Here is a 21,954-nt window from a genome sequence, read left to right as displayed (position 1 = left end):
AAAATGCGCGAAATTCGGACTAAAGCAACAATTGTAATGTTTATAGATACCGAAACGTTACGCAACGATGTCAACAACTGAGAAATAAAAATATGCCACGCGATTAAATACGACGCGTTTTTTGAAGTACCCTGTAATAATAACCGTTATGCTTCGGAGGCGGACAGGCGCTAAGATGAGACCGAACTCTCTGAATTGACCTCTCGGCAAAGAGTAAGGAGGTATGTATGTGAAGTTTCTCAAAGTGGTCCTTCTCGGGACCAATATTAGATCACCACTACCTGTCGGCAGCCCTGAAGATGGTTTTCCGTAGTTTCCCATTTTCACACCAGGCACCTTAATTACCGCCACGGCCGCTTTCTTCCCAGTCCTAGCCCTTTCCTGTCCCATCATCGCCGTAAGACCTGTGTCGGTGCACGTAAAGCCAATAGCCGAAAGAGAACATCACCACTACCTGACTCTATCAATTAAACACTGAGAGTATCAGAATGTCTGAATGTGAATAACATAACGATCCATGAGATATATGCTACAATAGGTATCTTCGATCAGTGATATACATTGACAAGTGTTTAACAAAATAACATCTTACACTACATCCTCCGCCTCAGCTCATGCAAGGCTGTCCAATGGCTTAATATTACAGATCAAAGAACTACGTATGAACATAATTGGAGCCACTGTACTAACAGGTCCAACAGCTAGCACATGCGTACCTCAGATGCCCACGATACGAAGAAAATTATCTTTCCTCTCAGAAGGTTGCAATTTTCAGCAGTGAAAGTTTCTTTTAATACAGAAGTTAATAAAGCCGACAGGTCAACATTCAAAAATTTTACTTTAGATGAAAGGCAAGAATGTTTGTCTTTTTACGGTCAATCAAATTAAAGTGGACTAATCCATATAGAGATGTTAAGATATTCAAATCATTTAATAAATGGCAGGAGATGCAACTAGGAGTGTACTGTATACCGGAATGGAGCGAGGGGTAATATTCAATACTTTTTCATCGATTTTTGCAAGACATTGGATTGAAGAAGGGTCTGGTTTCAGACGTTTTATCATTAATAAAGGCCTCATTTAGAAACTTGAAGAATCAAGCGTACGACCCATAAAGGAACATCTCAATATGGTATGGTTTAGATATATATTATACAAAAAAATGACTCCTTTTTAAGGACTTTAGTTTCGATTTTATTCAATGTTATCCTCAGCCTTCGAAGAGAGGAGATTTGACGACAACACATACCTTGAAATTTTCAAGTCAAACGTTGATTCTAAGGCTGAAGAATACTTTGAATAAAATGGAAACTTAAGTCTCTGAATTGGATTAATTTGTGGTATAAACCATATCATAATAATCATATACCACAACAAGCCACCTATAACCATGAACATTTAGGCTAATATAACTCTCTTTCGGCCTCAAATGTTCAATATATTTATATATTATGCTGGAACTCCTTGTCCTTGCGGCAACTTGATTTTTGTAAGCAAGAAATATAATAATAATAATAATAATAATAATAATAATAATAATAATAATAATAATAATAATAATAATAATAATAATAATAATAATAATAATAATTCTTTCTTAATCATTTACCCTCCGGGGTTGGTTTTTCCCTCAGACTCAGCGAGGGATCTAACCTCTACCGCCTCAACGGCAGTGTCCTGGAGCGTGAGGCTTTGGGTCGGGGGATACAGCTGGGGAGGAGGACCAGTACCTCGTCCATGCGGCCTCACCTGCTAGGTAACATTGTCTGGGGTATGAGAAGATCGGAAGGAATAGACAAGGAAGGGGGAACGAAGCGGCCGCGGCCTTAAGTTAGGTACCATCCCGGCATTGGCCTGGAGGAGAAGTGGGAAACGACGGAAAAACGTTTCGAGGATGGCTGAGGTGAGAATCGAATCCCCTCTACTCAGTTGACCTCCCGAGGCTAAGTAAATCCCGTCCCAGCCATCGTACCACTTTTAAAATTTCGTAGCAGGACCGGAAATCGAATCGGAGCCCCCGGGGATGGCTGCTAATCCCGCTAACCACTACACCACAGAGGCGGACAATAATAATAATAATAATAATAATAATAATAATAATAATAATAATAATAATAATAATAATAATAATAATAATAATAATAATTGTACCGGGTGGTACACCTCCACGTCGCTAATTCAAACTTTGCGCCAGTTGAAACTCCCCTACTGGAGAAAGTCTGAACTTTATTTAAGGTGTTAATTTTCAAGTTTCTCAGAAGATGTCACTACTTGGAAATTTTGAAGTTTCTGAACTGGGTCGTTTTCGATGTATTTTTGTTTTTCCGGTAGTAAGAAGTGTGAACTTTCTCTTCTAGAGGACACTACTGAAGAACTACAATGGTGCACCCTAGTGCGAAGTGAAAGAACTGTTTTTTTGGAGAATTTTTTTATTTCAAAAGTTTGTTCCTTGTTAAATTTATTTCAGTTATTGTTTAAGTTGGCTGTATAACCCTTTCTTTCCCCTTGTTTTGAATTTAGCCAATCCCGAATTTCTTTAATTAATTTATGACCAATCAGGTGTATCTTCCTCAACAGGGATATGTTGCTTAACCCTAGCCAATAAAATTCTTGTGGGAGGGTGTTCTCATTCCTGAAACGCCTCGAACTTTCCGCGAGAGTATATAAACTGCTGATTTTCGGGTCTCCGCGCCACTTCAGTAACATCTTTCAGTGTGTAAAGTAAGTAGCAGGGGGCGGGAAGCGCCTCTTTCTTCGGGCAGCAGTTCAACCACAAGGTAATGGCCGTTTAATAACTTCTTTTCTTGTTAGCTCAGCAGTTTAACTCTCGGGGCAGGTCCGAAGCTTTTCCACCATGTAACTTTTCCCCTAAAATGTAAAGACACTTAGTATCTATTCTATCTTTTAAACTACATATTGGGATAGAGAGTGCTTAACCCTCTCGAGCTCCCACTCATATTGCATTGAGGTGAACTTATTTTTTACAACCGTTTCTTCCTTAACTTAATGTAAATTGTTTCATTCCAAAAGTCACCTCTTTAGTATGGGATTAGCCCTTGCAGTAACGGCCTAGTGCCAAGTAGGTTTTATATAAAGTGTGTTAGGAGTGCAAGAACGCCTCCTCTCAAGTTGGTATTTTAGAGGCCACGTAATTAACCTTTCCTTACTTAACAGGCCTCAGTAGGTTGGGTATTTTACCCCTGTTTTCATGTCCTTGGAGGACAACTTGAAAGTGGAGTTTGGTGTGGCCTTGGATAGGCTCGTACTTAAGAGCAGATTGCTCTTTCTAAAAATTTTGTTTCCTGCGCGCCTCGAGGAGGCTTTACTGTGTAATTGGGAGCAAGTGCTCCTGGGTATGATAGGGGTCTTCTGCCCCTTTGTTGAATTGTGTATATCGTAAAGTTGGGCTAATTGCTCAAGAATTGTGAGTCCGGGGCTCGAAGCCCAAATCCTGTGAATACTGTAATTGTACATTTGTTGCCTTGCTACTCTGTACCTGCCATTCTTGTTACTTCTTGATTTTGCTAAGAAAATATAACCTTGTTAAATTTTATCTTAACTATAACCCGGCACTACTCGCTAGGTCTTTACGTGCGTCGTTACTCGCTAGTGAGCGGAGCGCTCACCTTTACGTTTAAACGCTATAATATGCCCATATAAAGTTGGAGGTATTTTTAATATGTCAGTTTGAGATAGTTATAGTACGGCCGAGTGGAATGGCTATGGAGGCAAGCTCTAAATTTGGGAGACGCGCGAGTTCGATCCCCACCGTTAGCTGTCCTGAGAATAGTTTTCTGTTAACGCGTCCAGGCAAATGCCGGGGCAGATTCTATTCATAAACTACAGCCGATTCCTTCCACCTATTTAGCCAACTTCATTCACCATAATTTATTTCATCTTTATTAGCTCCTCAAGTAAGTTTGGCGTCAGGAAGGGCATCTGGCCGTAAAAAATCCATTTAAACTGATCTCACAGAATTCAATATACGAAAATTCCTCTCGTTCACAAAACTTGCAGACACTCTGAAACACAGTTATGATCATTTTCGTAAACCTCATCTGTTTCATTACTTTCAGTTTCGTTGTTCAAGAGCACTTTTTCCTCCGTTTCGGCCAACCACGAAAGTATCTGATTAGTGGATGGCATTGTAACTTGTATATATTGTCTAACAACAGTCACAGTATAAAGATTTCACATTAAACACAAGCATGAAACAAACCCTGACTTATTACGAAGCGCGAAATGTAAGTCGCACAGTTACTCGCTACTGAGCGCACCGCTCACCAAACATACACTACTGTGCCTAATAATGAATTGCGGGTGTTTGTTTTCAAAGATAATGAAAGTGACTGGCACATCCCCTTCATAACAATCTGTTAGAAAGGTACAGGGAGTTTCAAACTTGGAGGTCTTTTAACATTCCAACAAGAAACAATATAGTACGAAGGTGAGCGCCGCGCTCACCATGCGAGTAACCGCGGGTTAATTTCGTATTTTGAGACCCGTTCACCCCCGCACCTTCTTTCACCTCTGCTGTTCCACAGATACCTCGGAACAATAATAATAATAATAAATCGTAGATTTCTGAGTTAACTTACGTGACAGTAAGGCCACCTTCAAATAACACAGGACTGAACAAGGTTCGAACTCATCAAGTTAGGTTCAGAGGGTTAGCGCTTATATTATCATTCAATACTATAACCTTCCAATGTATGTCAGGATGAGATTGGTGAACACATTGGAAGTTTATGTTGAAAAATAACGTCAATGAAATCTTATGTTCAGTTATCACACCTCCAGGTGAATTTGAGTTCAGTTGACTTGTCTAATTATGTGAACGGCATCGCTGAATTGAAGATAGCGGCGGATTGATAACAAGCTCTAAACCCCGTGGTGTCTTGGAAATATTGGTAGACGATTAAACATCGTGGAAGATAGGGCAGGATTAAATACACATTCCTCAAGTAAAGTTTCTGAAATGCATGAACGGCAGAAAATATCAATGACAGAACGTTACTGAGGGCCATGAAATGTGCGAATAATAAGTTTATATGAGAGGGCTATACCTTGTACATCTAGTCTCGCACGATTCGACGATCGAGATGAATAAATGAAACTGTCGATTACTAACCTAAATACAAGGCGGCAATTATTAAATAAGTTCCTTTGCTAGTACAGCTGATTTATACAAGATCATTACGCATTATGTGTCAAATGTTTCCAATTGTCAAGAACATATGGGAGCTGGAAGCAGAGAAGAATTCTAAAAGCAAACCGTCTGCGATTATTATGTTGTTGTAGAATTTGTTTTTTTGTCTCTGAGGAAGTTGACTTTCAATCTGTATCTCAGAAGGATCGGAAGCAAAAATTCGTAGGGAAAAGATTGTGTTGAAGAGATATATTAGCGTGATATTGGCATATTATAAACACTTATTATATTGTAAAACAAGATATCTTGTTATTGAAAGTGCAAAGGCAAGTGTATCCATTGAACTGTAAAATTGTATCAAGGTGTATAACTCTGTCCTAATTGATATCTCTGAGTTTCAGGTAACATGGAACCGTCAGTTATTGGTTATACATATGAGATGACTGCACGTATTAACATGAACAACTAAAATAGAGGGACCTCGAAGGATCTGGCCAGGAATGTGATGGACATTGATGAATAATATTTATGGTTGAGAGCTGAACATGGAAGGTGACACTGTCGTGGAGCAACAACCCAGGATGAGTACTTGAATATCTTTTAAATGTTCCGCCACGTAGATGCTTATTTTAGATGTAGAGTAGTATTTATTTTAATGTCAATTTAAGACATGTTCAATTTTCAACTTGAAGACGACCGTTATTTGTTAATCATTGCGTTGTATTAATTATGATCGTTGCGTCTAGTGCAGTGAGTCAATCTACGTTGTGATAATATGCGATGGGTCGTGTAAGTTTCCTTTTAATATCTGCTAGCAAGGTTTTACGGAATGGTTTTTCGGCATCGAGGTTATTGGTATCGTAATGGTGTTACGGTGACGAGCATTAACCTAACTCATGGCTCAAAATACCCTGGAGGAGCTTAGTACTTGCGACGTGCGATTCTATGGTCTTCAAATATTATGTGCTCGTGCAGAAATGCGGTGTTTGATTATGGAAGTGTGATATTCTTGTGGTGATATGGTGTTAATGCGGCAACGTATTTAGTAGTTTTTGACGTAATTGCCTGAATAGATTATTCCTAAGTATTGTGAATTCATTGTGCATGACGATTTGTGCGACGTGATAAGGTGTTTGATACGGTAGGATCTTTGAGAATATGTACGTGGATAGAGAAATGTGGATGGTTATAGACGTGTCATTAGGATTGCGTATTTTATGATGATGTAATGTGAAGGTCCTGATGATGGCATTGGCGTTAGGAATTGTGTTGGTCATGCGTGAATTTTGATGTTGTTGTAATGAATGATTTATTTAGGCACGAGGCCGTATTTTAGAATAATGTTATAGAATTTTGCACTCACGAACACTAATAGATGGTCGTCACATTTATCCTATTTAAATATAAGATTGACCAGAGCGCACAGTATTAAGGGGACGTTTAGGATCTTCACAAAATAAACGATAACGTATAGATATTCGGTCATGTCGCAAAGGGAATATGATCTCCTATGGTAAGTAAATCATTTTTTTGCTAGTTGGATATTTTGTAGATCATTTGAGTTGACGCCTAGTGCTGATGTAGTTATTTCAGGCCAAACGTCGCAGCGGAATACGGAGGCGCAGAATCAACGTAGTTAGAGAAGGTTATCGTAGATATTGCAATGTCTATTGATGTTCTTTATCTAGGTGCAGTCTTCGATGAATGTTCGAGAGGATCGAGTCTGTCTTTTAAATGCATGATTTTGGTGGATGACATATTATGTTACGATCCTGTCTTTCAAACATTTCTCTTGCATTTATGATGATTTATGAATTTAGAATAACGGTGTTTTCAAGTTGCTAGGTAGACAGTTTACCGATAAATAGTGCGATGATTTAAATGAGAATGACGGAATAATATGAGATATTTGAGTAGGAACAGCATCCTAAAATGAACGATTCAATAACTCCCAATTATTTACTTCGAAATGCGCGATGGATAATAGATCTTTCACTGTAAGCCTTCAGCAGTGGGACACTTTGTCTCTTTTGTTTTTCGATTTTCTCTTGATTGACGATGTTATAATTTCTTTGTAACAAGAGCAAGAAGTTAGGTGTTTATTTCAATTTTAACGTAACATTTATTCTTTCTATTTCCGTTTGTGTTGCTAATAATTTGATCATTATGTAACTGACATTCGAAGTTATTTTGAATCATTAAACGGAAAATCCTTCCATAAATGAAACATTTCACAGAGTTCTCATTTGATGTAGCGTAGGAATACTAGGATAGTTATTTAATTTAGGATAAAATGAAATGATGGTCAATGTATCTTGATGAATATGCCAATATCCTAGATCTTTTAGCATTCTGTTGCGGAATATTCACGTAATTTTTGGGCAGGAAATGATGATTACTTTCTACGTTTAAACCACACTGATAACAGTCCACTATATGAACCTGTGACCCGACTCGTCGGACTTGCACGTCCCTAGAGTGGAGGCTTCATGGATCTCCGACTGCTTTGCTTTGCCGCGGCGCTACCCAACACTGAGATACAGAAATTAATATGTACAAAAAGGTCACAGGGATGCTGTCAGGGCTCAATACAGATGCTGTGTGTAACATTCGAAAGTCTCCTTGCATATGAAAAATGTGTCTACATGTTGCACCATTCCTCACAAACAAAACGAATGAAACCCCATGGCGCAACAGCCCCGAAGGGCCTTGACCTTCGAAGTGACCGCTGCTCTGTCCGAAGGCCTGAAGATTATGAGGTTTCCCGTGGTTTCTCAATTTCACACCAGGCAAATACTCGGGACTGGTATCTGTCAGCTTGTATTAGGGAGATGGTGGGTTTGAATCCCGCTGTCGGGAGCCCTGAAGATGGCTTTCCGTGGTTTCCCATTTTCACACCAGACAAATACTTGTGTTATACCATGGTTAATTCCTTCCCATTCGTAGCCCTTTTCTTTCCCTCCGTCACCATACATGTGTCTGTGCTACGTGAAGCAAGATATAAAATAATTGAATTTACTGATGTGGTCCCTTTCACATAACTACTGAATGTCTATTCATAAATATCTACCTTTCTCCGCCGTAATGTTTATGCCAGAACTTCGATTGGAAATGCCGATTGCCCAACCAGATAAGCCAATCAGTTGAGGAATGCAAGACATAATAAAACATCTACTGAATTATCACTAGTGCAGGCTTCCTCACTGATAATCGAAATATTAATAGCCTGGTAAAAAGGAAAGTTTTCTTGCTTCATAAACATGCGTAGGAGTAGTCCATTAGAGCAAGAACTCATTACGGCGAAACATGTACTCGGTTTAGCAGATTGTTGTTATATCTGTTTTTTTTCATAGAAGTCGCAAAAATTATCACAAGAGAAATCGATATGAAACGGCAATTAATTTGTTCAAAACTTAGGTGAAAGTGTTTATGTAAGTGGTCATTAGTTTTTTGGTAGTTTAACGAGTGATGTGTTAAGCTGTACAGGGGTGCCTTCGTACTGTCAGTGGGTATAAAGGGAAGGTTCTAATAAAGAATTAAAAGCTCGAAGATTGTGCTAAAATCATTCATTATGTTCCCAACGACTACGAAGTCTTCTACCAATAGATCCTACTGTGGCTAACTTCTAACGAGGACGAGGACAGTGATAACGTTCAAAGCTGTTTATGTGGTGGACGATACGCCGCCAAGTCCCTTTGAAAGAAACCATTTTCCTCTTTGCGAAAATCAAATGATCGTATGTATGTCTCCCGGTCACGGCTATCTTCCAACGGCCGCTAATATTTCAGGTGGCAACCAGATATAAGACATAGCCTGCACGGTTGCTAGGTAACATTGTCTGACCACCCATCCATACCTTACATCACTGCCTAACCGGTTGCTATGGTTACATTGTCTGACCGACCACCCATCCACACCTTACATCACTGTCTAACCGGTTGCTATAGTTACACTTCCGCCACACATTTTGTCGTGTCATGTTACTTAAATTTTCGGATGAGTCCGAGCCATGAGGCATATTTATGTCAATACTTATTTTAATACAATTGCAATCTTGTTACTTAACCCTTTACTGCATACTGTTGCCCTCAGGCAGCATATAACTTTTCACCTCTTTCACAGATTGTGGACAGAGGTAGTTTTACGGCACATCTTCAACTGTACAGTCATTAAAAATATATAGCAGTGATGCTTTTTTTTTTTTTTACATAACATTAGACAAAACAGCCCTACAACCAAAGGTACTCCTTCCCCCCGTCAACATCCACGCGTACCAACCACCGTTTATTTTACGTGGGCCCTCCTCATCACATTACCACAGCCTTCAGGAGTACCTCTGGCTTAACCTCAAAGCATCTTGCGCCTTGCAGTACGTACCCATGACCAGTAGGCAGTAATATTCGGTCTTTGAATGTTAAAAGTTTAGCGTGAAATCGTGACAAATGGTATATATACCCCGTTATGGTAATCCACATCATTTACGAAAGTTAAGCTATTAGCCCCAGTGAAGAATTGCTGATAAATCTAAAATCCTGAACGTACGTTGAAATTTTCTTCACCAAACGTAAACAAAAAATAATTCATGCAGTAAAGGGTTAACAAGAAGACAGGGGAAATATTTCTTACGTTAAAAGCCACGGCATTTTAAACAAACAATACTGATTTCCAACTTTTCTTTAGCACTGTCTTTCAATTGAGTTAAAGAAAGGAAACATTCCTACGTATTTTGTTCCCTTCAATATAGAACATAAGGAAAATATTTACTAGCTTAGCTACCAAGATCTTTTAGATTTACTTTGAAATGTTAAGCTTTTCATGTTTACCTTAGAAATGCTCCTTGGAATCTTTACATTTTTAATTTGAACCTTCAAATGAAGACACAATAATTCATCACTGCTTATGGAACTACATGGAGTATACCGAAGTTATCATTAATTCAACCAGTCGATCACCGGGACGTCTTAAGGCAAAGTGACAGCTGTGAATACATAGTTTCAAGGAGACAACTCCTGGAGTTCAGTCAGAGCACAAAATTACCCAGAACCTTTCTACGGTAGCGTGCAGTTAACTCTTCATTCTTTTGATCTACCTATCCGTGCAGTCTCGAACACTGTCCTCGAATACAACCAGGTATATTGATGGTTTCTTCATGATTGTGTTTGATTATGCTAAATGAATATTGTTCTGCATTATGAAACTTCCCTCGAAAAAAGTGCAATCTAAACTTTTATTATTATTATTATTATTATTATTATTATTATTATTATTATTATTATTATTATGATTATTATTATTATTACGTGAACACCATTAAAGAGATACATTTGTCCTGCTAACTGTCATTTAAAATAAATTTCACAGCAGTTTACTTTCATTTTTCTAATAATTAAAAGCAAAGTCACCTCCGTACAGGCCATGAAGGCCCTTGGAGGAGTGGAAGGTAAAGGCTTCCACCATTTTTAACCGCAGCGCGCGATGGGGGTAGAGTGGTTAGCTCTACGCCCGGCCACCTTTGCCCCCAGGAATTAATCTGGTACACATTTTTGGTGTAGGCTGAGTGAACCTCATTTTTTTTAATATTAATCCGAATTATTTAATTTTCCCTTATCTGTGGGATCGCGGGTGCGACTTTTCCTCACATACGTGGATTTCGCCCTGTTTTACGGTAGGATGCCCTTCGTGACGCAACCGTATGTGGAGATGTGTAAACATTATTGCGTGTTTCTGTGGTGGTTGGAAGTGTAATATAGTTAACTGAATGTGAGGAGGAGAGTGTTGGGACAAACACAAATCCCAGTTCTTGAGCAGGAAGAATTATTCAGAAGTGATTAAAATCAGCGATCCGGCCGAGAATCGAACAAGTTATACTGTAATAAAGGTCAAAAATACGAAATGATTGGACAACTCTGCATTGAAAATTCAAAGTTTATCCAGAAAAATAATATAGAAATATATGTATATTCAATTTTAAATAAATTTAGTAATTACACGTGCCCGCCTCTATGAAGTAGTGGTTAGTGTGATTAGCTGCCACCCCTGGAGACCCGGGTTTGATTCCCGGCTGTGCTACAAAATTTGAAAAGATATGAGGTTCGATCTTCCAAGTGGTTTTCTGAGAATTCCCCACTTCTTCTACAGGCAAATGCTGGGATGGCACCTAACTTTAGGGCCATGGCCGCTTCCTTACCTCTTTCTTGCCCACCCTTTCCAATTTTTCCATCCCCTTAAAGACCCCTATTCAGCATAGAAAGTGAGGCCGCCTGGCCGAAATACTGATTCTCCTTCTGAGTCGTAACGTCGGCGAAATTTCTCACGCTCCAGGACACTGCCCTTGAGAAGGTATTTGTCGAGGTGGGAACAGCAAACCCTCGAGGGTATATAGATTCAATAACTGAATGTGAGGAGGAGAGTGTTGGGACAAACACAAATCCCAGTTCTTGAGCAGGAAGAATTATTCAGAAGTGATTAAAATCAGCGATCCGGCCGAGAATCGAACAAGTTATACTGTAATAAAGGTCAATAAAGGTTATATAGAAAGTGATAACATCGGTAACTCACAGTATCAAATACACCGTAGTTCTTAGAAGATACTACAAAACAAAGGAGATATACTACATTATTATTAATATTATAAATAATACTAAATTATTATTGTTATTATTATTATTATTATTATTATTATTATTATTATTATTATTAAAATGCCATTAGAGTTCTACAAACATCGCGTGGTCCATTCTGCAAACATTGGCACCTTGAGTTACTGAAACACTGTATGTTCTTCTAAAACAGTGATTCGCTAGCGGATATCACAGGTTACAGGTAGATGAAAATCATAAACTAGATAATAGACAATCGTAAATCGATCAATTAATCACTTCGATCTTCCGTCTAGATCGACTAAAACTATTGCACTTGACTGATTAGGTGAAGTCAGTTCTTTATAATAGAAAGGTTATCATAATATCAGTTACTTTCCAAAATGCACCCTCAAATCTATCCGAGCATTGATGGAAAATTGGAAGGTTATATTTTGATATGAAAGGAAATAATTATTCCCGAATTCAACCAACCAAATCTCTCAGTACGTAGTGACTTACATTAATGACTTACCAGGTGCATCTTGAAGTTACATATTATTTTACTAGGCTAGTTAATTCTAAGTTGCTTACAGCACAGTTGTTCACCATTCTTGAGCCATTGGAGACTTCGACGAGACTGCAAGTCGGTTTCCACAGCAGGTAGACATATTAAGAAATACTCTACGACCGGCTTCCATGATAACACTTCATAACGAACAGGAGATAAAGGGGAAGCACTAAAGTGTTTTGACATACCATACTGTACACTATACAGAAAGTGATAACATCGGTAACTCACAGTATCAAATACACCGTAGTTCTTAGAAGATATTTGTTTTAAGTCTTCGCTCGGGTCTTATGCGAGAATGGTAAAAATTTACAACAACAATTATCTGCTTCTTATCACTACGAGCCGGATGTTTCTGACCTGAAAATTATCAATAAAATGCCATTAAATTTATAGAAAAATGCTATAAAATACATAAAAAATTTACTGACAATATTTGACCAAATTCAGTTCTGGTGATTGTGTAACCATGGTTTCACAAGTAGTATATTTCTGTTATATTCACCTCTTGTTTTTGCAGAAATAATTCTCTGCTAATTTACTTGGAAATGTACATTGAGTGGCCAAAAGTCACGGAAAGGGGTGTCCCATTAGAAAATGTGCCGTATATGACCTCTGAGCGTTGTGACTAGCTGCAGCGTAACTGAGCAGTGTGACATTGTCACCAGTATCGTGAAGATGGCAACACGTCGCGAGTTAACCGACTTTGCACGTGGGATGATCATCGGCGTACGACGCATCGGTCATAGTATTGCGGCGATTACACGCTAATTCGGGTTTCCGAGGTCAACTGTGTCGATAGTGGATCTTCAGTATCGCAGATATAATGTTACCACCCTCGTAAACCGCCGCATGGGAAGACCACAAGTGTTTAATGTCACCTCCGCAGAACACTACTGGGCGCTCAACGGGTTACTGTGAGTCAGATCACCGCCCAGTTGAATGTTGAGAGTCAGGAACCCATTTCTACCAGGACGGGAAGGGTGCAACTGCACCGCATAGGCTTCAACAGCCGACGACCAACTCGTGTCCCTTTGCTGACACCTCGACAGAGAGTTCAACGACGTGCATGGCTCCGCGAATATCGGCAATAGACCATGGAACAGGGGCGGCGTATGGTATGGTCGGATGAATCCTGGTTCCAGTTGAATCGAGCTGATGGGCGCGTGAGAGTGCAGCATATGCCCCATGAATCTATGGATCCTGCGAATCAACAAGTTTGGGTCCAGGCAGGAGATGGCTCTGTTCTCGTCTTGGCGGCGTTCTCGTGGTCACAATTAGGCCCCATTTCCGAGCAGCAGAGAGCGCTGAAAGGTGCACGTTATGTGGATATTCTTTCAGACCATCTGCATCCCTTTCTGGCCCTAGGGTACTCTGATGGAGATGCCATGTTTCAACAGGACAACGTGCCATGTCACCGCTCTGTGGTGGCACGCAGGTGGTTGGAGGAGCACTCCAGTGAAGTTACGACCATAAATTCGCCCTCCAGATCCCACGATATTAATCCAATGGAGCGTTTATGGGATGCGGCCGATGCTGGTGTATGCTCCATGAATCCCGCACCCAATACACAAGACCAATTGTGGGAAGCGGTGCAAGAAGCGATTCCAACACCTTGTAGATTCGATGCCTCGCCGTATTGCTGCCGTTTTGAGGGTTCCCGTAGGAGCAACTCGTTATTAAAATCACGTTCAGTGTCTTCCCATGACTTTTGTCTATTCAGTGCGTATAATACTTACGTAATAGTTTGCTGAATGTAGTGCTAGCAGTTTGTCCCCGAAAAACCTGAGAACACTTGTTCCTTCGCACTCGTTACAGATTTCACATATTTTCCGCTTCCGATGTGCTGCTGTGAAATAAACTTCCTTTCCACACTCCCTTTAACACTGCACAATTTACAAAATAAAACACGCCCATTTGTCGTGAACACGCCATTTCCACAATCATTTACTAGCTGTTTTATAAGTACACTTTGTGGTGGTTTCATTTTTCGCATTTTTCTTCCACAGAACTATAGTTTCAGGGGCGTAGCCAAGGGGGTGTTTCTGGTGGTTACATACACACTTCCCGCGTATGCAAATTTTACAAAAAAAAAATAAACAGTAACTGACAATAAACTAATTAAAAATTCAGAGACTTAACTGTAGAACCAACACATCTGTTGAATATGTTTTCTGAAAAGCCTCGAAAGTTGGATTATAAACTGAACACACCATTCGCTGTAAAACTATCGTATTGTTCTTATTCTGTATTTTAGTGTAAGATTTTGTAATGTATTGCAATCTGAACATCAACATAGTTCACTTGTGTCAGCGTTCTTATAATGACAAGTCTTACATGCGCGCACCGCACACACACACACACACACACACACACACACAAGCCCCTTCTTTGTGTTCGCCCGATCCTGGCTACGCTCATGTATAGTCTGGTTTTCCATGGAATATATTTAACAAATTTAACGGTTAATATTTGCATTTCTTCCACACTGTAGGGACGCTCGTGCAAACTGTGTAGATTTGGTCCTGTTTTACGGCGGATGCCTCTCCTGACGCCAACACCATTTGGAGGGATGTAATAACTACTGCGTGTTTCTGTGGCGGTTGGTAGTGTAGTGTATTGTCTGAATGTGAAGTTAACGACATTGAGTACAGCGTTAGATTCTAGTCTTGTTATGTATCAATCTGATCTTCTCAGAACAAAGGTATCCCCAGACATGTTCTAAACATATGTTGTATCGAGTACGGTGTTCAGTTCTAGTCTTGATCACTTATTTAGTGATCTGAACACATCAAATAATGTTCTAATCAAAATGTTGAAGTTAACGACATCGAGTACAGTGTTCGATTCTAGTCCTGTTATCTTTCAATCTGATCTTAGAACAAAGGTATCCTCTGACATGTTCTAAACACATGTTGTATCGAGTACGGTGTTCAATTCTTGTCTTGTTCACTTATTTAGTGATCTGAACACATCAAACAATGTTCTAATCACATGTTGAAGTTAAGGACATCGAGTACAGTGTTCGATACTAGTTATGTTATGTTTCAATCTGATCTTCTTACAACAAAGGTATCTCCTGACATGTTCTAAACACATGTTGTATCGAGTACAGTGTTCGATTCTAGTCTTGATCACTTATTTAGTGATCTGAACACACCAATCAATGTTCTAATCACATGTTGAAGTTAACAACAACCAGTACAGTGTTCGATTCTAGTCTTCTTATTTTTCAATCTGATCTTCTTAGAATAAAGGTATTCCTTGACATGTTCTAAACACATGTTGTACAGTGTTCGGTTCTAGTCTTGATTACTTATTGAGTGTTCTCAACACATCAATCAACGTTCTAATCACATGTTGAAGTTAACAACATCGAGTACAGTGTTCGATTATAGTATTGTTATGTTTCTTTTGTAATCCGCAAGTCTAAACATGCGCAATGATGTTATCACTGCACACTCACGCCTTAGCGATGCATATTCGATAAAGCTATGCCTTGACAGAGGAGGGGAGGAGGAGGAGGATCTAGTGGAGGCTATAACAGCTGCCGCCGTCTTGTGTAGTAACCTCTAAGTGCTGATTAGAGTCGAGAGGGGCATCTTGTTGTAAACTAAGGATATTCTCTTTCAAGATGGTAGATGAGACGTTAGATTCGCGAATGCATTAAATTTTACTGTTTAGTGATGGTAGCTAACGGAATTTTTCAAATTACCCGCCACCACATTTCAAAAGTAGTAAGATAGCAGCACGGTGCTCTGCTGATTAAAGATTGCAGCTGGATAGAATTTCAAATTACCGCCACCACATGTTAAATGTATATAGCTAAAGATAGCAGCACGATGCTTTGTTGATTAAAGATGGTCGCAGATGCATGTGGAATTGCCCGCTACTACGATAAAGATAGGAGCACGGTGCTCTGTTGATTAAATATGGAGGATGACAGCTGTCAAAAAAGCACGTGGGTTTGTTTCCAAAACAAGAGCACGTCGAATTTTTCAAACTGCCGCCACTACATTTCTAAGGTAGTAGCTAAAGCTGGCAGCACGATGCTCTGTTGATTAAAGATGGCTGCTGTCAGCTGTTGAAAAGCATGTGGGTTTGTTTCAAAACAAAAGCACGTAGAATTTTTTAAATTATCCGCCACCACATTTCAAAGGTTGTAGCTAAAGGTAGCAGCACTGAGGTTTGCGATGCAAGATGGCGGATGACAGCTGACGGAATTTTTTCAATTGCCCGCAGTGCTCTGTTAATTATAGATGGCGGATGCCGGCTGACGGAATTTTTCAAATTGCTCGCAGTGACGTAAATATAGCAACACGGTGCTCTCTTGATTAAAGATGGCGGATGACAGCTGTCAAAAAGCACGTGGAAATTGAATTACTCACCCCCACATGTCAAAGGTAGTAGCTAAAGATGGCAGCATGATGCTCTGTTGATTAAAGATGGCTGCTATCAGCTGTCAAAAAAGCACGTGGGTTTGTTTCCAAACAAGAGCACGTGGAATTTGCCGCCACCGCATAATGAAATGCAATATGCGCTGATCTAAGATTTCGGTTGACCCGCTCAGCCAGACATGTTTGAGGATAATACGCCGATGTAGTTACGTGTGATGTAGACAGGTCAAAACAGAATTTACGGAAGTGGTTGGATGTAAATGCCTTAGCATTATCAGAAACTATGTATTGACACGGACCAAAGGAAGCGAATATGGTATTTAAACAAGAGATGGTGGACTGAGCGGTAGCCAGTTTAGTCGGAAATAACCAGGAAAATCTTGAGAAACCATCTACACACACGAGAATGAATTTTTTGGCGTTCCCCTTTGATTGGTGGAAGGGTCCTACGCAGTCGATGTAGAGGCGTTCCATGAGGCACGACGATTGATGAGAAGATAGTAGACCTAGCTTAGTGGACAAGGTGGGCTTATTAAGCTAACAAGATTTACGAGATTTTATTAATTCTCGAATTTCTCCGTCCATACCTTTCGAAATAAACATCTCGCTGATCTTTTCTCGAGTTTCGAAGATGCCTAAATGCCCCCATAATGGGGTCTCGTGATAGTACTTGAAGATCATAGGTTCAAGGACAGGTGGAACCACCACTTTCATCTTTTGATCATGCCTCGACGGGCAACATAAAACCCCATTCCTGAACACATAAGGGACGACATGTTCCCCAGAAGAAAGAGTTTCCATGATAGGGGCCAGCACAGGATCTACACGTTTATATTTTTCGATATCCCTAAACAACATGGAGGCGTCAGTTAGAATGGCATTAATGCCCGAAGGTATGGGCGTGGGAAGAGAAGAACTCTTCCATTTCGGAGGTCTCCACATCATGAGCAAACATGCGGCTTAACCCATCCGCCACAACATTTTCAGATCCTTTTATATGCCTAACGTCAAATTGGAAGGCAGAAATCCTGATGGCCCATCGGGCTATACGACCAGTACGACGCGGCCTAGCTAGGACCCAACTTAAGACTTGGTTATCATTTTCTAGGTCGAACTTAACATGTTCCAGATGGAGTCGGAACTTCTCTAGTGCAAATAAGACTGCCAAACCCTCAAGTTCATAAATGGAATACTTGGCTTCTTGATCCGATAGTGTCCAAGATGCGTAGGTGATGGGTCACCTTCCGAGTTCCGTTTCTTGAAGAAGCAGAGCAGCCACTGCCCACGACGAGGCGTCGGTTTGAACGATGAATTTCTTCGAAAAATCAGGCTTAGCAAAGACAGGGGCGTTATAAAAGAGCTAATTTCAGGTCTTCAAAAGCGGCTTGTTGAGACGGCCCCCACTCAAATTTGACGCCTTTCCTACGAAGTAAGTTTAAGGGCGCCGCTCTGTTTGCGAAGTTGGGAATAAATTTCCTGAAGAAATTCACCATGCCGATGAACCTGGCAATACCTTTGATGTCCTTAGGAGGTTTGAAATTATGGATGGCCTGTGTTCTAGAATGATCGATCGAAACACCATCGGGCAACACAATATGCCCTAGGAATGACATGGAAGGTTTAGCAAAAGCTACCTTAGACAACTTCACAGTTAACCCTGCCTTACGCAGGCGATTAAGGAACTCTTTCAGATGATATAGATGTTCATCAAAGGTCTCCGAAAATGCGAGGACGTTTAACATAATGGTACAAGTACTCGAATTTGATGTCGGAGAAGACCCTATCTAGCAGTCTCGTTAACACAGCTGCCCCCCGTGTAGAGCGCGAAAGGCACGCGGTTGTACTCATACAAGTTCCAATCCATGGCAAAAGCTGTTAGATGTTTTGATTCTTCTGCTAGAGGGATCTGATTGTACGCCTGATTAAGGTCTAGGATGGTGAAGAACTTAGCTTTCCGAAACCATGAAAAACAAGAGTGAAGGTCGGGAAGAGGCACAGATTGTAACACCACTTTCCGATTTAAAGCCCTATAGTCAATCACAGGTCTGAAGACACCATGGCTTTTCGGAACCAGGAAAATAGGCGATGAATACGCCGACTTAGAAGGTCGAATGATACCATCCTTTAACATCTGATCGATGATCTCTTTGAGGGCCTTCATTTTTGGAGGAGATAGCCTATAAGGTGGAAACCTAACCGGAATCGAGTCCGTAACCTCAATCTTGTATTCAACAAGGTCAGTAACACCCAGAGTATCAGAAAATACATCAGAAAACGACTGACAAAACTTACGAATACTACTTTTTTTCTTGTGCTAGTTGCTTTACGGCGCACCGACACAGATATGTCTTATGGCGACGATGGGACAGGAAAGGTCTAGGCGTGGGAAGGAAGCGGCCATGGCCTTAATTGAGGTACATCCCCAGCATTTGCCTGGTGTGAAAATGGGAAACCATGGAAAACCATTTTCAGAGCTGCCGACAGTGGGGTTCGAACGTACTATCTCCCGAATACTGGATACTGGCCGCACTTAAACGACTGCAGCTATCGAGCTCGTTTACGAATACTATCAGCCTGCTCCTCAGGTAGATGTCGAAGGTCTAACAACATCTCATCCTGGGTGGGCGAAACAGATGAACATGATGAAGAATTACATTTAAGCAAAGGAATTTTACAATATTTGGCAAATTTGAAAGTGCACGACTTGCTCTGAATGTCGAGCACTAGACCAGCTCTTAATATTACCGGACAAGACAAGTTCTTACCCACAAACAATTTAACTTTCCAGGTGAATTTATAAATACGAGTTTTGGCGAAGAGAAACCCTAAAATTTCTAAGGGAGAGGAGTTAGTCGAAACGCATTGAACCGAAGACGAACAATAATCAGAAAATTTACAAACAGACTTTAATTTAAAATACCAATCATCCGAAATAATCTAACAAACACTCCCAGAATATAATAGAGCGGTAAAGTGCTCACTATTCAATTCCACTTTCAAAAAAGGTACCAGTGCGGGGGGTCTCCGCCGCAGTCCTAAGGCATTCTTTAGGGCATTCAAATGAGGGGTTAGAAGAACTTCTACCCTGTTCTGAGCTTTCGGTGGTTTTAATCGGGCTGAGCCTTGGGAAGAAGAATTTCCCGACTCAGCCGATACCACTAGTCACTTTCGATTATTCGAGTTGGTGGAGGTTGCACCAGAAGTTGAACAGGAGGGGGTGCTATTGGCATTAGGGCAATTCTTGGCGCGGTGATTAAAGGAGCCACACTTGAAACATCCTTGTGATGAACCTGCTCCATTCTTTGTCCCATTGGATTTAATCAAAGGGCACTTGTTACGCAGATGATCTGCTGACCCACAAGCATAGCATTTGCGGGTGTTGTAAGTTCGGCGCTGTTGAGGCCGAACATTTCTCGAGAACGGAGGGGGATCCTTAGCAACACCTAAGGTCTCGGCATACCTAACTCCTTCGGCTGAGACCGAAATAGCCTCTAATTCAGCAAAGGTTTGCGGACGCGACGCAAAAAAAAAGTACGACCTATAGGGTGGGGAAATGCCTTCCACAATGGTCTGAACCATTTGATCATCTGGGAAATGAAGAGCAAATACCCTAAACTTAATGTCCTGGATGAACTCGGCGAGATTTACATCCAGTCGCTGTACTCTGTTATAGTACCTTTGAATTAATGATAATATAGCTCGAGCCGGAATGAAATTCGCCAGGAGGTGTACATGGAAGTCTTCTATAGAGGATTGTTCAGCTATGGCTCTGACTATTTTGTCCGAGAGTACACCTATGGAATAAGGATAATTTGAAGAATTTAAGGAGAAAGAGAAAACTCTAGAGCGTGATCTTGAAACTCAACTAAAAATCTTAAGAAAGACATGACATCATTGGTAGAATTAATCGAAAATTTAGAAATTCCCCTAAGCAACATAGCCAAACGATGTGGCAAACTACAGAACCCGGGTGACATAGTAAGTAACGACCTAGGAGGTGAAGAAGCTTCAGAGACTGCATTATTTAAAAAGAATGGTGGACTGGATGTTCGGCGATCAGATTCATTTCCTAATGGGGCAGAAGTTTGTTGAGTTGCCACGGATTTTCTACCTTCTTCACCCTTGGAAGAATCTTCCTCACTTACAATGTTTACAACGGTGGCCTGGTCGGTTTTGGGGGTAGCTGCCCCAGTTAACAATTGACTAACTCTACTGGACATTCTTGATAGATGATCATTTAAATTACTCGCCTCCTCAGCATGATTTTCCTTTAATTTTAGAGACAATAGATCGCTCACCCTGTTATAAAAACGGAACAATCTTGCCTGCACTCTCTTATGTTGGTTAGCAGAAGGATCACTCACTTCAGAAAAAGCTAACTACGGATGCTAGCCCAGTGGTGTTGTCAGTGATAGTTGAGAGAGCCTCATCAATATCCTTCTCTCCCAAGGTTGGAATACAAATTGGTAACTCTAATGACTCTTTCAGTTTGGTTGTATCTGCCGCAACCGTGCCTCCAGATTGAACATTTCGAATAGATAAATTCATACATTAATTCCTCCTTACGCAAGTATCCGGGGTGGAGGACTTCGCGAGGGCCCGACATGATGACAGAAATTTACAAATTTAGAAAAATACCAGCGACCAAGAAAATTCTTCGAGTTAGGTGCACACACTATGTTTAGCCGTCAAAAGGGGCTTAATTGAGACCCATTCAACCACGCTCTGCTACCACTTGTTCCGGGGTTACCCGTGGAACGCAGAGGTGAAAGAAGGTTCCGGGGTGAATGGGTCTAACTACAACGTCAAGAAAGAATTTAAAACTGAAATGGAAGGTTATACTTTTGAAGAGCAACAAGATAACACACTCTCACTTAGTGAGATAACAATGACAAAAATAGACAAATCCAAGATTACAGTACTTTAACTTTCTTGGGCTACAAGCCCCTAGTTTTACAATTTTATAGTTCCCAGCTCAAATTTACAAATAGCACAAATTTACACAAGGGCAGAAATCCCTCCATACATGGAGCGCTTGCTCCCAACACACAGTATCAAGCCTCCCAGAGGCACTTTTACAACACTTGAAAAGAGCAAACGTGCTCTCAGTTCTCCCAAGCCTACTCAAGGCAACATTACATGAAAATCTACTAATCACAGGCCTTATAAGCCACTATTTACCAATTTGAAACAGGGGTATCTTTTACTCAACCTATTGGGCCGTTGCGGAAAGAAACAGGTTAAGTAATTGGCCCGAAA

The 21,954-nt window shown here is 40.5% G+C and overlaps 1 protein-coding gene across 2 annotated transcripts in view; it reads right to left on the bottom strand.

Moving 5' to 3' along the window:
- LOC136874567 (inactive pancreatic lipase-related protein 1) overlaps positions 1–12,378 on the bottom strand; it is a 138,058-nt gene extending 125,680 nt beyond the window's left edge. For both annotated transcript variants that reach the window (XM_068227952.1, XM_068227953.1), the window contains exon 1: positions 12,322–12,378. The gene's annotated coding sequence lies outside the window, so the exon portion shown is untranslated. The remainder of the gene's footprint in view (positions 1–12,321) is intronic.
- Positions 12,379–21,954: the final 9,576 nt, after the last annotated feature.

This window comes from Anabrus simplex, chromosome 5 (assembly GCF_040414725.1).
Source record: "Anabrus simplex isolate iqAnaSimp1 chromosome 5, ASM4041472v1, whole genome shotgun sequence".
Lineage (NCBI taxonomy): Eukaryota > Metazoa > Arthropoda > Insecta > Orthoptera > Tettigoniidae > Anabrus > Anabrus simplex.
Note: the sequence above shows the minus strand (reverse complement) of the source record. Positions and strands in the feature narration are given on the sequence as shown.